This window comes from Physella acuta, unplaced genomic scaffold (assembly GCF_028476545.2).
Source record: "Physella acuta isolate Inbredline_101_S28 unplaced genomic scaffold, ASM2847654v3 ptg000434l, whole genome shotgun sequence".
Lineage (NCBI taxonomy): Eukaryota > Metazoa > Mollusca > Gastropoda > Physidae > Physella > Physella acuta.
The window spans coordinates 214,622-233,379 of record NW_026731953.1 but is presented as its reverse complement, the minus strand read 5'-3'; the positions used below and the strand labels follow the sequence as shown (position 1 = coordinate 233,379).

Below are 18,758 nucleotides of genomic sequence, written 5' to 3'. Positions count from 1 at the left end.
TTTAGAATATTTTTACCACAGTTATAGACCCTGGAGAGAACATTCCTACCACAGTTATAGCCCTTGCTACAGAACATTCCTACCGCATTTATAGCCCGTGGACAGAACATTCCTACCACAGTTATAGCCCCTGCTATAGAACATTCATAGCACAGTTATAGCCCCTGCTATAGAACATTCATAGCACAGTTATAGCCCCTGCTATAGAACATTCATAGCACAGTTATAGCCCCTGCTATAGAACATTCATAGCACAGTTATAGCCCCTGCTATAGAACATTCATAGCACAGTTATAGCCCCTGCTTCAGAACATTCCTACCACAGTTATAGCCCCTGCTCGCTGGTGTTAAACGTCTAATTTCAAAATAGTGTAGCTGTTGTTGTAGTGAATAGTGTAGCTGTTGTTGTAGTGAATAGTGTAGCTGTTGTTGTAGTGAATAGTGTAGCTGTTGTTGTAGTGAATAGTGTAGCTGTTGTTGTAGTGAATAGTGTAGCTGTTGTTGTAGTGAATAGTGTAGCTGTTGTTGTAGTGAATAGTGTAGCTGTTGTTGTAGTGAATAGTGTAGCTGTTGTTGTAGTGAATAGTGTAGCTGTTGTTGTAGTGAATAGTGTAGCTGTTGTTGTAGTGAATAGTGTAGCTGTTGTTGTAGTGAATAGTGTAGCTGTTGTTGTAGTGAATAGTGTAGCTGTTGTTGTAGTGAATAGTGTAGCTGTTGTTGTAGTGAATAGTGTAGCTGTTGTTGTAGTGAATAGTGTAGCTGTTGTTGTAGTGAATAGTGTAGCTGTTGTTGTAGTGAATAGTGTAGCTGTTGTTGTAGTGAATAGTGTAGCTGTTGTTGTAGTGAATAGTGTAGCTGTTGTTGTAGTGAATAGTGTAGCTGTTGTTGTAGTGAATAGTGTAGCTGTTGTTGTAGTGAATAGTGTAGCTGTTGTTGTAGTGAATAGTGTAGCTGTTGTTGTAGTGAATAGTGTAGCTGTTGTTGTAGTGAATAGTGTAGCTGTTGTTGTAGTGAATAGTGTAGCTGTTGTTGTAGTGAATAGTGTAGCTGTTGTTGTAGTGAATAGTGTAGCTGTTGTTGTAGTGAATAGTGTAGCTGTTGTTGTAGTGAATAGTGTAGCTGTTGTTGTAGTGAATAGTGTAGCTGTTGTTGTAGTGAATAGTGTAGCTGTTGTTGTAGTGAATAGTGTAGCTGTTGTTGTAGTGAATAGTGTAGCTGTTGTTGTAGTGAATAGTGTAGCTGTTGTTGTAGTGAATAGTGTAGCTGTTGTTGTAGTGAATAGTGTAGCTGTTGTTGTAGTGAATAGTGTAGCTGTTGTTGTAGTGAATAGTGTAGCTGTTGTTGTAGTGAATAGTGTAGCTGTTGTTGTAGTGAATAGTGTAGCTGTTGTTGTAGTGAATAGTGTAGCTGTTGTTGTAGTGAATAGTGTAGCTGTTGTTGTAGTGAATAGTGTAGCTGTTGTTGTAGTGAATAGTGTAGCTGTTGTTGTAGTGAATAGTGTAGCTGTTGTTGTAGTGAATAGTGTAGTAGTTGTTGTACAGAATTGTGTAGCCGTTGTTGTAGTGAATAGTGTAGTGTTGTTGTAGTGAATAGTGTAGCTATTGTTGTAGTGAATAGTGTAGCTATTGTTGTAGTGAATAGTGTAGCTGTTGTTGTTGTTGTAGTGAATAGTGTAGCTGTTGTTGTAGTGAATAGTGTAGTGTTGTTGTTGTTGTTGTGAATAGTGTAGTTGTTGTTGTACAGAATTGTGTAGCCGTTGTTGTAGTGAGTTGTGTAGCTGTTGTTGTAGTGAATAGTGTAGCTGTTGTTGTAGTGAGTTGTGTAGATGTTGTTGTAGTGAATAGTGTAGCTGTTGTGTTAGTGAATAGTGTAGTTGTTGTTGTAGTGAACAGTGTAGTTGTTGTTGTAGTGAACAGTGTAGAGAGAAGAATATCAGTTAGATTAACTTTAAGGATGGATATCTTGATGTAGGTTGAGTCGACCTTATGGTATACAAACGCATTGAATAAAATAAATAGGGCACACATGTTTTATACTGGAATATGTCTTGATTTTAAACCTTTTACAATAACTAAATAATAAAAATGTAGAATATAAAAGAAATATAAAATCTTATATAGTAAAACTACATTTTCCTAAAAAGTGTAACTGTAAAATAGATGGACCCTAAATTGCATATAAGTTCGATTTTTTAGGGGGGGGGGGGGCTTTACTTTTATAGCAAATTTAAATTTATGCTGTTTTTTTTCATTTTACTGTATTTAATTGCTTGTTTTCCCAATAAAAGTTTTAAGTCCATCTTAAGATTTCTAAGCCCATGAGGTTTTTATAGCTAAATAACCAGAAGATTCTTAAAATCAACTCACAATTGCGTCATCACTAACCGCGGTTGATCGATCTCAGGGTGGGTGGGGGAGGGGTTGTCTCAATTGACCGGTGGGTGGGCCCTTGGGAGTCGAAACAATTCCGGCAACGGTCCCGTCGTTCAGCCATTTTCAGCAATAATTCAATATCAAATGCAGGCTTTATCTTTATCAGATTTGGTTTTTTTAAACAGCAACAATATTTGACGCTATCAAATGTTGGACAAAATCGATATTTGAAATACTTTGGTAAACTGTAGGATTTCAACTAGACTAGGACGTAAAGGAAAAAAAATGTAGGATTCAAATTTGAATAACTCAAATTTCTTTGTGGTTTTCTCAGATTTAACACGACAAAAACACGCACAGTTTTTTTCTGACGAACAAGTCTCCAGTTTCCAAAAACACGTTCACACTTTATCGAATTGGAAACTTGTTCAGTAACTTAAAAAAAAAGTTTCTTATTATGCGAAAAAAAATTCAAAGCCTACATTTTTTTACAAGATGCTGCGATAAAAACATAAGACTGCTCCGATCTGATAGAAAGCTAAGATTTAGTCTTAAAAAAAAAATTAATGAGAATGTGAGTAGTTGTCCCTAACGTGCGGATGTGTCTTGGACATCTAGAGAGCAGTTACCTATGTGCACTTAGCTATTGGCAGTTATGCCGGGAGGTAGTTGTAGATGTTGCGTGTCATTTAGATTATCATCCTGATTAACAGCTCAAATTTGCATCAGTTTTCAAGCAGGATTTCAAACAGAAAGACGTGTTATAATAACAGGAAGTATCTTAGACAATATCAAATGATGGGAGATTTGTGTCGCTGGAATTAAGTCGGTGCTTTAAGACGGAGTGTGTGGAAATGAAAGACGCAAATATTTTCTGGAGCCGTTCTCGGCATTTAAAGAGAATATAGATAATGGCAGCACGTCAAACAATTCCAGGAGAATCAAACACGTCAAGCGTTCAACACATGTTTGAGGCGTATATTTCAATCTTCAACAGCTTCCCCGCCAGGATGGGGGAGGGTGAAGGGGGGGGGGGTGGTAGTAAAACAAGATAGATGGCGCTGTTGTCTCGCGGAGAAAATGAATACGGAGACGTGATCGTCAGGTGTAGAATGGGATGACATCACGGTGGTTGGGGCTGGATTTGGTTTATTCTCTACATTGGATTGAGGGGGAGGGGGTTTAAGGGCGGGGAGAAAAGTTTGGCCACCACATGAATGAAGATTTAGTTTCTATATTGGGGTGGGCTACTATCCGATGAAGATTTGGATTCTACATAAGGGAGAGAAGGGGTGGGTGGGGGGCAGAGTTAAGTCACGATTAGACCCTGGTCTCTGTAATCCCCACGCTAATCCCAGCCACCGACCCACACACACGAAAACACGGGTCGCTAATGTGAACATTAGTTTGACTTATCTCAACCCACGGGGGTCACTGGGGGTTCCACCATTTTAGTATTAGGAGACTGACCAGTCTATATTTAGATCTGCAGTTTTAGAGCACGATGTTTGATGGCGCCATTTATTTCACGTTTTTTTCCACGGTTTTTAAACTGCGAAGTTTATTAATAAATAATTGTCAGATTTATTTAAAAAAAAAAACAAAAGCTGTGTTTTGATATTAACTGATTTAAATGTTGCACTGTCGGTAATTACTGGGTTTCTTGCGTCCTTTCAGAAAGGCAATTACAATTTTTAGTTTCAAATCTCGAAATGGAAGTCTAAAAAGTCAAATGTCTAAATATTTAATTTACAAGTTTTCTAGCGATGTTGTCGACTGGTAAAGCTTACACTGTCCCTTGAATCTAGGAAAGCTTTAAGCTGGTGGATGGTGACCTTTAATATTGAGAGGCCACTTTTAAGGAAACAAAGGGTGAGGCGATACACGGAGAAATATGTGTTGCTATGACTGCCCATACAACTTTTTCTATAATAGGCTATCAGTACCGGCAAATCACGTGAGAAAATCGACCAATGGCGTGGAAGAAGTGAACTGTTGTCATACTAAATCGTTAGGTTATTAATGTCAAACTGAACTGGTTTTTTTAACGGGGCAGGGGAGGGGGGAGGGTTGAAGATGAACTATTTTAAGGTCGTATGAACGATGGAATTTAAAATTTCGAATTATGGTTCTTGTTGTGTCTTTAACGTTTAACTTTTTAAACTTTTACCATCGTAATTTTAGACATATTTTATTCAACATTATTTTCAACAGGCGGTATGTCTTTTTTTGATTAATGAAATCCTATCATTTAAAAAAATAAACGGAAAACTAAACGTTAAGCATTCAGTGGTAGGTGTAAGTTCTGTCTAGGTATAGGTTCGGAATTTTTAAATTCACATGATTTCCAACATTTATTGGTGTATGGGCCGGCAAATGTGTGTGTGTATAGTGTTTCTTTTGTATGGTATGTGGGCTGACACCGGACCATGCGGCCCACGAGTTATAAGTTCCTAAAATTCAAGTTTGAGAACCCCAACTATATCCCCTCACATAGTACAAGCCGTGATAATCTTTGATTTCTGTTATGTCTTTCATTATAAGTCTGGCGCTATAAGTCTGGCGCGCATAAAACTATGTTTAAAGAACATTACTGATATAATAACATAGATCCTTGCTCGGATAAAAGTAAGGACATTTTAAAATTCTAATAACATTTGTAAATTCGGTAGACTAACGCTATATAAAAATATTTATCGCAAAAGCCAAAACGGAATGACGAAAGATGGAAATATATCTGGCCACAAGAACGGCAACTCCCCCCTAAACTTGACATGATTAGGATCAAAGTCTTAACGAAAGATTAGCCAATGGAATCAAAGATTGCCGTTTGAAGTCTTGAGCCGAGAGACAAACTGATAATTCTGGAAATAAAATATGCATCAGTTTCTGGGATGCCAGGATCGAGATGGTGGGTGCCAATAAATCCTGCCCGGGTGGGTTTGTTTGACCGACCCGTGCTGGGGACAGATTACAAATTGATGATCTCTAGCGGGGATCTAAAAGTCTTTAACGGTTTTTCTGGTCGCCGGTCGTACAGACTAAATTCTGTCAAGTCTAGGATTTAGTTGGTCGCTCAGACTAAAGTCTGTCAAGTCTAGGATTTAGTTGGTCGTTCAGACTAAAGTCTGTCAAGTCTAGGATTTAGTTGGTCGTTCAGACTAAAGTCTGTCAAGTCTAGGATTTAGTTGGTCGTTCAGACTAAAGTCTGTCAAGTCTAGGATTTAGTTGGTCGTTCAGACTAAAGTCTGTCAAGTCTAGGATTTAGTTGGTCGTTCAGACTAAAGTCTGTCAAGTCTAGGATTTAGTTGGTCGCTCAGACTAAAGTCTATCAAGTCTAGGATTTAGTTGGTCGTTCAGACTAAAGTCTGTCAAGTCTAGGATTTAGTTGGTCGTTCAGACTAAAGTCTGTCAAGTCTAGGATTTAGTTGGTCGTTCAGACTAAAGTCTGTCAAGTCTAGGATTTAGTTGGTCGTTCAGACTAAAGTCTGTCAAGTCTAGGATTTAGTTGGTCGTTCAGACTAAAGTCTGTCAAGTCTAGGATTTAGTTGGTCGTTCAGACTAAAGTCTGTCAAGTCTAGGATTTAGTTGGTCGCTCAGACTAAAGTCTATCAAGTCTAGGATTTAGTTGGTCGTTCAGACTAAAGTCTGTCAAGTCTAGGATTTAGTTGGTCGTTCAGACTAAAGTCTGTCAAGTCTAGGATTTAGTTGGTCGTTCAGACTAAAGTCTGTCAAGTCTAGGATTTAGTTGGTCGTTCAGACTAAAGTCTGTCAAGTCTAGGATTTAGTTGATCGCTCAGACTAAAGTCTAGGATTTAGTTGGACGATATCAAGCATCAGATGGTGGGGATTATTTTAAAATTATATCAAGATAATTCCAATTTTGTTTCCTTGCGTTAAGCCATTCATTAGTAAAGTATCAGAAGATATATATATATATATATATATATATATATATATATATATATATATATATCTATATATATATATATATATATATATATATTTCCAGAACCAGAATGTTCTAACTCAGAACTGTTCACATTTTGTTACTTAACATTTCTAAATGAAGCACTTTTCATAGCTGACGTATTGTGTAACAATGGTTACAGATGGGGCCACATTTTAATTTAACAACGATACCTTGGTGAACTTAGAATGTATTGTTCCTCCCCCATTCCACCGTACACCAACCCCTAGGGATGGCAGCATTAAGTCCCACGGTAACCCACAGTTTTAGCACCTTTACACGGATGAAAGAATTGCTTGATTCTATTCTTCTTCCTGCACATTCTGTCTTGCTGAACTACATTCTTGGAGCCGGTAAAGTGGGATTAAATGTTAATAATGTGCTAGGGTTCAGTAACATTCCAGCTTGCTCGGCCTTAAAACTGTATCGATAGAACGAAGTAGATGTGTTTTTGTTTTCTTGATGCGTAGGCCGGCGTGAAGTACACTTGCGAACAATTCTTTATTTCTCTCCACACCTAGCGGTTACAGAAATAGGTCCAGTGATACAGGAATGACGTATGGTGAGCTCAGGGCTCCTGTTTGAAATGTGTATCAAATTTAAATATTTTTTTTTTCAAATTGAAATTTGACTCGTTTAAATTCTAAAGGTGATTAAAAATTTAAGCAGCAAACTTAAAAAAACAAAAACCTTTACCGGCTTAACATCCTGAATGTAAAACTGATATCATTAATTACATTAATCATTGATGAACTCCGTTGTAATTTCATCACACTCTTTTTTCTTTCATTATTTGTAATTATGTAGCAATGGAAAAATATCTCTGACAAAGTTTCCACAATTTAATCTGGCATTGACAAGAGTCACCCCCCCCCCCCACCTTAACCTAGGAGATGATCTGATCCAAGATATACCTGTCATACGTCATACTCCTGTAGACACGATCGGCGCCCAATTTTTTTTTATCGTCAGACTAAAACACAATCCTACCTAACACTGATACCGTTCTAATTACATTCTAATTAGTTTATTAATTGATACATACACGATAATGATATGTAACATTATTATCGGACCAAAGGACACTGAAAAACTGTTTTAACCTTATGAATGTTAGAAGGATTAATCTAAAAGGTCAAATTTCAAAAAATTAATTGTTTTTGCCGTTCTTCGATTACACAAATAACTTTTCATCAATTGTAATTATTTTAAAATTTGTTTACTCAGATATTCATGATTGTTACCTAATATTTGAATTGGCCGCGGACAAAGTGCTGACCACACTATCCCTTCATTTGCCGAGGTAAAATATCACATACACTCTACTTCGTCTACCGAATGGATCGCTAAGTCTAAAAAGAAATCTTTTTACTTTTATATGCATAGCCATTTGTGTTTCGAACTCTTTTGTTTTTTAAGGTATTGAGTTTAGTTCAGGGTGCTAGGGTCAAAAAAGGTCAACAGTAGCAGTAGGCGATAATTGACTGAAAGGTCTGACCTAACTGACCCTGACCTACTGGGACTGAACCAACCAAAACGTTTCTTTAATCGTCTGATGCTGTTGTTCTCAGCCAGTGGCGGCACCATCAGGCAATAAATAATAAACTGGCACCCTGGAGGATTTTGTTGAGTCCCTGACTGTCCCTAGTGGTGCTTATCAGCCTGGAACAAAACTTACGTCATCCACTGTGTGAACTTGGTGCTAAGTGACGCGTCTTTAGCAGGTGACCTGATATACAGCACTCAGTGACACGTTATACAGCACTCAGTGAATCATTATACAGCACTCAGTGATTCGTCATACAGCATTCAGTGACTGGTTATACAGCACTCAGTGAATCGTTATACAGCATTCAGTGACTGGTTATACAGCACTCAGTGAATCGTTATACAGCATTCAGTGACTGGTTATACAGCACTCAGTGAATCGTTATACAGCATTCAGTGACTGGTTATACAGCACTCAGTGAATCGTTATACAGCACTCAGTGAATCGTTATACAGCACTCAGTGAATCGTTATACAGCATTCAGTGACTGGTTATACAGCACTCAGTGAATCGTTATACAGCATTCAGTGACTGGTTATACAGCACTCAGTGAATCGTTATACAGCACTCAGTGAATCGTTATACAGCACTCAGTGAATCGTTATACAGCATTCAGTGACTGGTTATACAGCACTCAGTGAATCGTTATACAGCACTCAGTGAATCGTTATACAGCACTCAGTGAATCGTTATACAGCATTCAGTGACTGGTTATACAGCACTCAGTGAATCGTTATACAGCACTCAGTGAATCATTATACAGCACTCAGTGAATCGTTATACAGCATTCAGTGACTGGTTATACAGCACTCAGTGAATCGTTATACAGCATTCAGTGACTGGTTATACAGCACTCAATGAATCGTTATACAGCATTCAGTGAATGGTTATACAGCACTCAGTGAATCGTTATACAGCATTCAGTGACTGGTTATACAGCACTCAGTGAATCGTTATACAGCACTCAGTGAATCGTTATACAGCATTCAGTGACTGGTTATACAGCACTCAGTGAATCGTTATACAGCACTCAGTGAATCGTTATACAGCATTCAGTGACTGGTTATACAGCATTCAGTGAATCGTTATACAGCACTCAGTGAATCGTTATACAGCACTCAGTGAATCGTTATACAGCACTCAGTGAATCGTTATACAGCACTCAGTGAATCGTTATACAGCACTCAGTGAATCGTTATACAGCACTCAGTGACTCGTTGAAAGAGTTCCTACAGCCCGTTATACAGAGCCTAGTGACCCGTTCTATAGTGCCTAGTGACCCGTTCTATAGTGCCTAGTGACCCGTTCTATAGTGCCTAGTGACCCGTTCTATAGTGCCTAGTGACCCGTTCTATAGGGCCTAGTAACCCGTTCTATAGGGCCTAGTAACCCGTTCTATAGTGCCTAGTGACCCATTCTATAGGGCCTAGTAACCCGTTCTATAGGGCCTAGTAACCCGTTCTATTTATGCCTACTAGCGACATATCCAAGATACTTTGTTCTCTGCTAATATAAATAGTTGGTAGCTACTTTAAAAGTACTTTGTTGTTTGCTCTTACAGACTATGTCCTATGTTTCTAAAGTACTTTGTCTTCTGTTCCTAAAGTACTTAGTCCACTGCTCCTACGGTAGTTTAACCCTGCTCCTAAAGTAACCAGTCCACTGCTCTTAAAGTACTTAGTCTACTGCTCCTTCGGTAGTTTTTTAACACTGCTCCTAAAATAAGCAGTCTACTGCTCCTAAAGTACTTAGTCCACTGCTCCTTCGGTAGTTTTTTAACCCTGCTCCTAAAATAAGCAGTCCACTGCTCCTAAAGTACTTAGTCCACCTGCTCCTACGATAGTTTAACCCTGCTGCTAAAGTAACCAGTCCACTGCTCCTAAAGTACTTAGTCCACCTGCTCCTACGATAGTTTAACCCTGCTCCTAAAGTAACCAGTCCACTGCTCCTAAAGTACTTAGTCCACTGCTCCTACGGTAGTTTAACCCTGCTCCTAAAGTAACCAGTCCACTGCTCCTAAAGTACTTAGTCCACTGCTCCTACGGTAGTTTAACCCTGCTCCTAAAATAACCAGTCCACTGCTCCTAAAGTACTTAGTCCACTGCTCCTACGGTAGTTTAACCCTGCTCCTAAAGTAACCAGTCCACTGCTCCTAAAGTACTTAGTCCACTTCTCCTATAAAACTTAGTCCCTGCCCCCCCCCCTACACACACACAAAGATCAAACACCTGACTATTATTCTCTCACTCGCCTAATGAATTTTTCATGACCCCCCGGGACGCTAACCCGAGTAACCGGCTTAAACCCACACCTCCACTGCTGGTTCCTGTTTCAAATTTCAATCATTTAATGCCTTAATGCCCACTGCCTTTGATACAGTCGTCAAAACACGTCACATTTTTAATGCATCTGAGCGCTGTTCTTTGAAAATTCAGTAGAGATAAATATATTTCTAAATGACCATCACAACGGGTACATCAGATGTATGCGTAGCGTGGAATTAGTAATTTAATAATAAAAGCTGCTTCATTATGAAAGATATTCACTAATATCCGCCTGTTATTTTTTTAACAGCTCCACTACTTAGCGCTTGGATGTTGTTTTTAGGTTATATCAACAGGAAAAAACGTGTCAACGATGACTTGAATAGATGCATTAATACGTTGCGACATGTCGCAAAGATGAGGTTTACATTAATTGTTTTAACAAAGACTTTAATAGATGCATTAATACGCTGCGACATCTGACAAAGATGATGTTTATCTAATTGTTTTTACCAGACTTTCAGTAATGTGCCTAAATCAAACACTAAAAAACAAAAACTGAATAGATGTTTGTTGATAAAGATGTTGATGTATGTAGTAATGAGATGACCAGATGGAGATCGAGTAACGAAACGACAATGTAGGGCGGCGGATTTGGAGGGGAGTTGGCAGGTCATCAGCCAGAGGCCCCAGAATTTTTGGGGCCCACAAATTTAAGAAAATTTATTGTCCTGTGGTTTTTTTTAAACAGATCATATAATGAAATGGTTTAGCCACACACACAGTAATATAAAACAAAAGTTTGAGATATTGTGTAAGCCAGCTCCCACCACGGTATTCGGACAAACAATGATAGAACCCTGACATAATACTAAATAAACAGGTAAATATACAGGTCTCTTCCGCCCTCGACATAAATCTGAGATGTTTCACAATATTTGTGGTAGAATCAAAATGACATGTAGTCAATAGCTTGGTGGAATTTTTAGATATTTAAGTTAATGAAAAATAGCACAACTAGAAGCACGACAAGGACAACTTCAGGTTTTAACCAGGTTTATCACGTGGTACACAGTCCCATGTCCTCCACCAATGTGTATGACCAATATTTCACCAATAGACTGCTGAACCAGACACATATGATAACATAGTGGGACAGACACTGAGCACACTAAAGTTACCGTTAAACTATGTACCGACTTAACGGAAAGTGATAAACATTGTCTTGGTTTTAAACATGCTTCTTGGCAGCGAAAGAAAAAAATATAAAGGAAAAACATACTTCAGTAGCAATGTTAATGTTACCATCAATGTTTCTATTTTATATTATCTCCCCTACCATAAAAATTGACTTTAAAAATGTGTGTTCGCCGTACTGGAATTAATTATTAGCAAATATTTTTTACCAATATAATAAAATACCTCGTATATTAGATATCAACTACATTACATTCCATCTATATATAATGCCACCTATATCAGAAATCAACAATTTCAGATAATACATATATCAGATATCACTTATATTAGATTCATCAAAACTTGGATACTACAAATAAAAAATCAAATATTAGGTGCAAGATATACCACGTGCCATCTATACAATTACCCATATATAAGAAACTCAATCTATTCCGTATACCAAATTTACCAACCAACACCTAAACCCAACACTACCTGTACAAAATAACATGAACAATCTGTACCAAACACCATATATGCCCGTACACAACACCGTCTACACAAGACACCAACCAACTAGACCAACAGACCAGATACAAGACACCAACCAACTAGACCAACAGACCAGATACAAGACACCAACCAACTAGACCAACAGACCAGATACAAGACACTAACCAACTAGACCAACAGACCAGATACAAGACACTAACCAACTAGACCAACAGACCAGATACAAGACACTAACCAACTAGACCAAATACCCATCTAAATCAGGTATAACACAGACCAGATACAAGACACTAACCAACTAGACCAAATACCCATCTAAATCAGGTATAACACAGACCAGATACAAGACACTAACCAACTAGACCAAATACCTACCTAAAGGTATCACACATACCAGATACAAGACACTAACCATCTAGACCAAATACCTACCTAAAGGTATCACACATACCAGATACAAGACACTAACCATCTAGACCAAATACCTACCTAAAGGTATCACACATACCAGATACAAGACACTAACCAACTAGACCAAATACCCTCCTAAAGGTATAACACAGACCAGATACAAGACACTAACCAACTAGACCAACAGACCAGATACAAGACACTAACCAACTAGACCAACAGACCAGATACAAGACACTAACCAACTAGACCAAATACCCATCTAAATCAGGTATAACACAGACCAGATACAAGACACTAACCAACTAGACCAAATACCCATCTAAATCAGGTATAACACAGACCAGATACAAGACACTAACCAACTAGACCAAATACCCACCTAAAGGTATCACACATACCAGATACAAGACACTAACCATCTAGACCAACAGACCAGATACAAGACACTAACCATCTAGACCAAATACCTACCTAAAGGTATCACACATACCAGATACAAGACACTAACCAACTAGACCAACAGACCAGATACAAGACACTAACCAACTAGACCAACAGACCAGATACAAGACACTAACCAACTAGACCAAATACCTACCTAAAGGTATCACACATACCAGATACAAGACACTAACCATCTAGACCAAATACCTACCTAAAGGTATCACACATACCAGATACAAGACACTAACCATCTAGACCAAACAGATACAAGACACTAACCAACTAGACCAAATACCCTCCTAAAGGTATAACACAGACCAGATACAAGACACTAACCAACTAGACCAACAGACCAGATACAAGACACTAACCAACTAGACCAACAGACCAGATACAAGACACTAACCAACTAGACCAAATACCCACCTAAAGGTATAACACAGACCAGATACAAGACACTAACCAACTAGACCAAATACCCACCTAAAGGTATAACACAGACCAGATACAAGACACTAACCAACTAGACCAAATACCTACCTAAAGAAAGTATAACACAGACCAGATACAAGACACTAACCAACTAGCCCAAATACCCATCTAAATCAGGTATAACACAGACCAGATACAAGACACTAACCAACTAGACCAAATACCCACCTAAGGAAGGTATAACACAGACCAGATACAAGACACTAACCAACTAGACCAAATACCCACCTAAGGAAGGTATAACACAGACCAGATACAAGACACTAACCAACTAGACCAAATACCCACCTAAAGGTATAACACAGACCAGATACAAGACACTAACCAACTAGACCAAATACCCTCCTAAAGGTATAACACAGACCAGATACAAGACACTAACCAACTAAACCAAATACCCTCCTAAAGAAGGTATAACACAGACCAGATACAAGACACTAACCAACTAGACCAAATACCCACCTAAAGGTATAACACAGACCAGATACAAGACACCAACCAACTAGACCAAATACCCATCTAAAGCAGGTATAACACAGACCAGATACAAGACACTAACCAACTAGACCAAATACCCTCCTAAAGAAGGTATAACACAGACCAGATACAAGACACTAACCAACTAGACCAAATACCCACCTAAAGGTATAACACAGACCAGATACAAGACACCAACCAACTAGACCAAATACCCTCCTAAAGAAGGTATAACACAGACCAGATACAAGACACTAACCAACTAGACCAAATACCCTCCTAAAGAAGGTATAACACAGACCAGATACAAGACACTAACCAACTTGACCAAATACCCACCTAAAGGTATAACACAGACCAGATACAAGACACCAACCAACTAGACCAAATACCCATCTAAAGCAGGTATAACACAGACCAGATACAAGACACTAACCAACTAGACCAAATACCCTCCTAAAGGTATAACACAGACCAGATACAAGACACTAACCAACTAGACCAAATACCCATCTAAATCAGGTATAACACAGACCAGATACAAGACACTAACCAACTAGACCAAATACCCTCCTAAAGAAGGTATAACACAGACCAGATACAAGACACTAACCAACTAGACCAAATACCCATCTAAATCAGGTATAACACAGACCAGATACAAGACACTAACCAACTAGACCAACAGACCAGATACAAGACACTAACCAACTAGACCAAATGCCCATCTAAATCAGGTCTAACACAGACCAGATACAAGACACTAACCAACTAGACCAAATACCCATCTAAATCAGGTCTAACACAGACCAGATACAAGACACTAACCAACTAGACCAAATACCCACCTAAAGGTATCACACATACCAGAAACAAGGCACTAACCAACTAGACCAACAGACCAGATACAAGACACTAACCAACTAGACCAAATACCCATCTAAATCAGGTATAACACAGACCAGATACAAGACACTAACCAACTAGACCAAATACCCATCTAAATCAGGTCTAACACAGACCAGATACAAGACACTAACCAACTAGACCAAATACCCACCTAAAGCAAGTATAACACAGACCAGATACAAGACACTAACCAACTAGACCAAATACCCACCTAAAGCAAGTATAACACAGACCAGATACAAGACACTAACCAACTACACCAAATACCCATCTAAAGCAGGTATAACACAGACCAGATACAAGACACTAACCAACTAGACCAACAGACCAGATACAAGACACTAACCAACTAGACCAAATACCCACCTAAAGGTATAACACAGACCAGATACAAGACACTAACCAACTAGACCAAATACCTACCTAAAGCAAGTATAACACAGACCAGATACAAGACACTAACCAACTAGACCAAATACCCACCTAAAGAAGGTATAACACAGACCACTTAGATATTTAAAAAATCAGAAACAAGCTGCTCCATATTCTACCCCTAATGGGCCAAACACACCAGAAGCCACACATACCACAAACCACCAAAAAACGGATTGCTCAACTTAACGACGGCTAAAAATGTAAAAGTACAAAAAAACTAGACGAGTAAACAATTCTTAGACCTCTATACCAAGATTAAATAAAGTGCTAATTTTATCCTACAAACATGCTCTTGTTTGGTTGGCACAGATCGGTCTCTAACTCTACCTTCAATGAATGGTCAGTCTTTACCTTCATAGAGTGGTCAGTCTCTAACTCTAACTTTATAGAGTGGTCAGCCTCTAACTCTACCTTCATAGAGTGGTCAGCCTCTACCTTCATAGAGTGGTCAGTCTCTACCTTCATAGAGTGGTTAGTCTCTAACTCTACCTTCATAGAGTGGTCAGCCTCTACCTTCATAGAGTGGTCAGTCTCTAACTCTACCTTCATAGAGTGGTCAGTCTCTAACTCTACCTTCATAGAGTGATCAGTGTCTAACTCTACCTTCTTAGAGTGGTCAGTCTCTAACTCTACCTTCATAGAGTGGTCAGTCTCTACCTTCATAGAGTGGTCAGTCTCTAACTCTACCTTCTTAGAGTGGTCAGTCTCTAACTCTACATTGAAAGAGTGATCATAATCTAACTCTAGCCTCATAGAGTGGTCAGCAAAGTTTCTTTATTAAATGAGAAGCTACATTTGTTGTCATTTGTTTAAGTTTCAGAAAATAAAAGTGTTAACCTGTTAAATTTCACCACTTCAGAAATGTAACGTCTAAATAATCATCTTTAATATCTAATACTGTTTGCTATTAGTGAAGCTTTTTGCAGGATATAATTTTATTGTATAAAAAAGTTAATTTTCGTGATATTTCTGGAAAGTTACGAGAAAAAAAAGGGTTTTTCCTTCACGTTGATTAAGCACTTAATTAACCATGGAGAAAAATAGAAACGCTTTAATTGAGACAAAATTTTCAAACTATGGGCCATTAAGTTAAGGTTTTTATACAGAGAAAAATTACATGTTGTGTTTGTTTATGTCATCATTTAATAACAATGAATTCGTAAACAAAACTATCACTATTTGAATATTTTTCATTTTTTAATCCACTGGTATCTTGTGTAATCTAAATGTTTTTTTTTTAAGTATTGGTATTTTACATCCTCTAAATGTTGAAACCATTGGTATTTTGAAGAACCTAATTTTTGAAACCATTGGTATTTTGTAGAACCTAATTTTTGAAACATTGATATTTTACACCCTCCAACTTTTGAAACCGTTGGTATTGTGTGTTATCTAATTTGTACAAGCTGAGCCTGAACATATTAAACAATGCTATGTTAAGTCAATTATAAAATCACAGTTAGTTACGAGCTTCGTCAAGTCAATTGTAAAATCCCAAATTAAAACAACTCTGAAATTGAAAAATCTGATAGAAAAATCAACTTACTTGGGACAAAGCAACTTAATTGTGAAAAGAAATCAACTTACTTGTGAAAAAAATCATCTTAGTTTTGTAAAATCAACTAAATTGTGAAAAAATCAACTTAATTTTGTATCATCAACTTAGTTGTGAAAAAAATCAAATTACTTTTGTAAAATCAACTTGATTGTGAAAAAAATCAACTTAGTTGTGAAAAAAATCAACTTACTTTTGTAAAATCAACTTACTTGTGAAAAAAAAATCAACTTACTTGTGGCCCTGTATGGCGTGAGGCTGCCTTGGTCCCTGCGCACGAAATCTGACCAGTGTCACAAACACTCAGCCACAAAGGAACTGATGACTGTCACGTGACTAAGATACCAACCAGATGCCAGGATCAACTCACTATTTTTACAAGATTCAGCCCAATCACTGAGCAATTGTTGCTTTTTATAAATTTAATTTAATTGGATCAACAAGGCAAAAAAATTCAATTTAAAACGAAATTTCTGAAATTTTTACTTTAGAATTTAAAAGTTTTTTTTAGAAGACTGCCCGAAAAAAATTTTGTTAATTTTTTTGTACCTAAATCCAAATATAGAAATGTGTGAGTCGAATGAAGAAGTGCCCAACTAGTTCTCGCTAGTTGTCTGTATGTCAATATAACCAATAGTCAACGCACTGGAATCGCCACCTTGTTCCACGCAAAGTTAATAATAGCTCTCGTCTGCCGGCTCCAGAGCGAGGCTCCTCAAGAACAGCAACTGCTGATGACAAGAGTTACCGTTCGTGGTGAAATGAATTAGGGGACAGGCCCCGGCCCACCGTTAAATATACGAAGCGTGACGTCACGTGGGATATCAATAATGAAGCACGACCCGTAGTCCCGGGGGGACGTAATATTGCATACTGGTGAGCGGTGGTTGTGGGGGTGAGGGGGGTAGGCCCGGGGCCTGCCCACGGCAGGGCGTCTCGAGGGGGGTGGCCAGCTCTCAGCGCCATTTCACTCGACCGAGCCAATTTCCCCGGGGTCGGAGAAAACAACGCGGACCCGGGGCTCACACAGTCACGTGGGAGGGACGGAGAAATTAAATGCCAGAGAAACGCTGTAGCAATTTTATAAAAAAATCTTGTATTATCTGATGGCGGTTTGTGCTGTTGTAGCTTCAAACTTAAGTTGTCGTTAAGCATCAGACTCCCCCCCCCCCCCCACTTCCACCCCCACCCCACTGACCCCATGTGAGGTTAAGGCATGAATAGTGTGAGGGTAATGCATGAATAGTGTGAGTGCGACCAAATGAACTACGACTGCAGCTTGCAAGATGACCGGAAATGACCACGGTGACATTCTGCTAGGTCACGTGGGGTTGGAACCAACGGGTAATAAAATATTTTGTACGCCCGTGCAGAACATTGTCAAAATGAATATAGACATTAGAATTTTATAAACTTTTATAAATAAAATACATTTTGTGGGCTTAGTTCCATGAAAGAAAAACAGGTCTTGAAATTTTTCGTTATGAGCAGAGTTTTCTGGGTGTGCAGGGGGGGGGGGGGGGGAGAGGGGATACACCTGGACAATAACCGCCCTCTCGCCCTCCCACACTCACCTTCACACACCCTCCCCCCACACACCCACACATTTCATGTCTGATCAGGTTAGATCCCACTAGAAAGATCTCTGACTATTTACTTAACTGCTGCAGTGAGCGATAGATGCTTATCTTAATTAATGCCAAGGTCATTACTTGCTCGGGTGATATGGTACAATGGTCATTAATTGCTTATCTTAATTGCTGCGAGGGTCGATACAAATTACGCAAGTCGCACACAATAATGCCGTATTACACAAGACAACTTGGATGTGTGGCATGTGTGTAGTGTAGCGAGTGGTGCTATTTGAATGGACACGTCCCACACGCATACGGTTTTATGCCTTGCTGTTTGTTATATCGAGTGGGCGATTGAACGATTTAAAAAGGATGCCACCAACCCATGCCACCAACCCACGCTACCAACCCACGCCACCAACCCACACCACCAACCCACACCACCAACCCACGCTACCAACCCACGCCACCAACCCACGCTACTAACTCACGCCACCAACCCATGTCACCAACCCACACCACCAACCCACGTGACCAACCCACACTACTAACTCACGCCACCAACCCATACCACCAACCCACGCTACCAACCCACACCACCAACTCAC

At 38.9% G+C, this 18,758-nt stretch overlaps 1 protein-coding gene across 1 annotated transcript in view; it reads right to left on the bottom strand.

Annotated features, from left to right (window-relative positions):
• The window catches only part of LOC131942941 (uncharacterized), a 69,795-nt gene extending 52,452 nt beyond the window's left edge, over nt 1-17,343 (bottom strand). The window contains exon 1 of the mRNA XM_059302910.1: nt 16,812-17,343. The gene's annotated coding sequence lies outside the window, so the exon portion shown is untranslated. The remainder of the gene's footprint in view (nt 1-16,811) is intronic.
• Nucleotides 17,344-18,758: the final 1,415 nt, after the last annotated feature.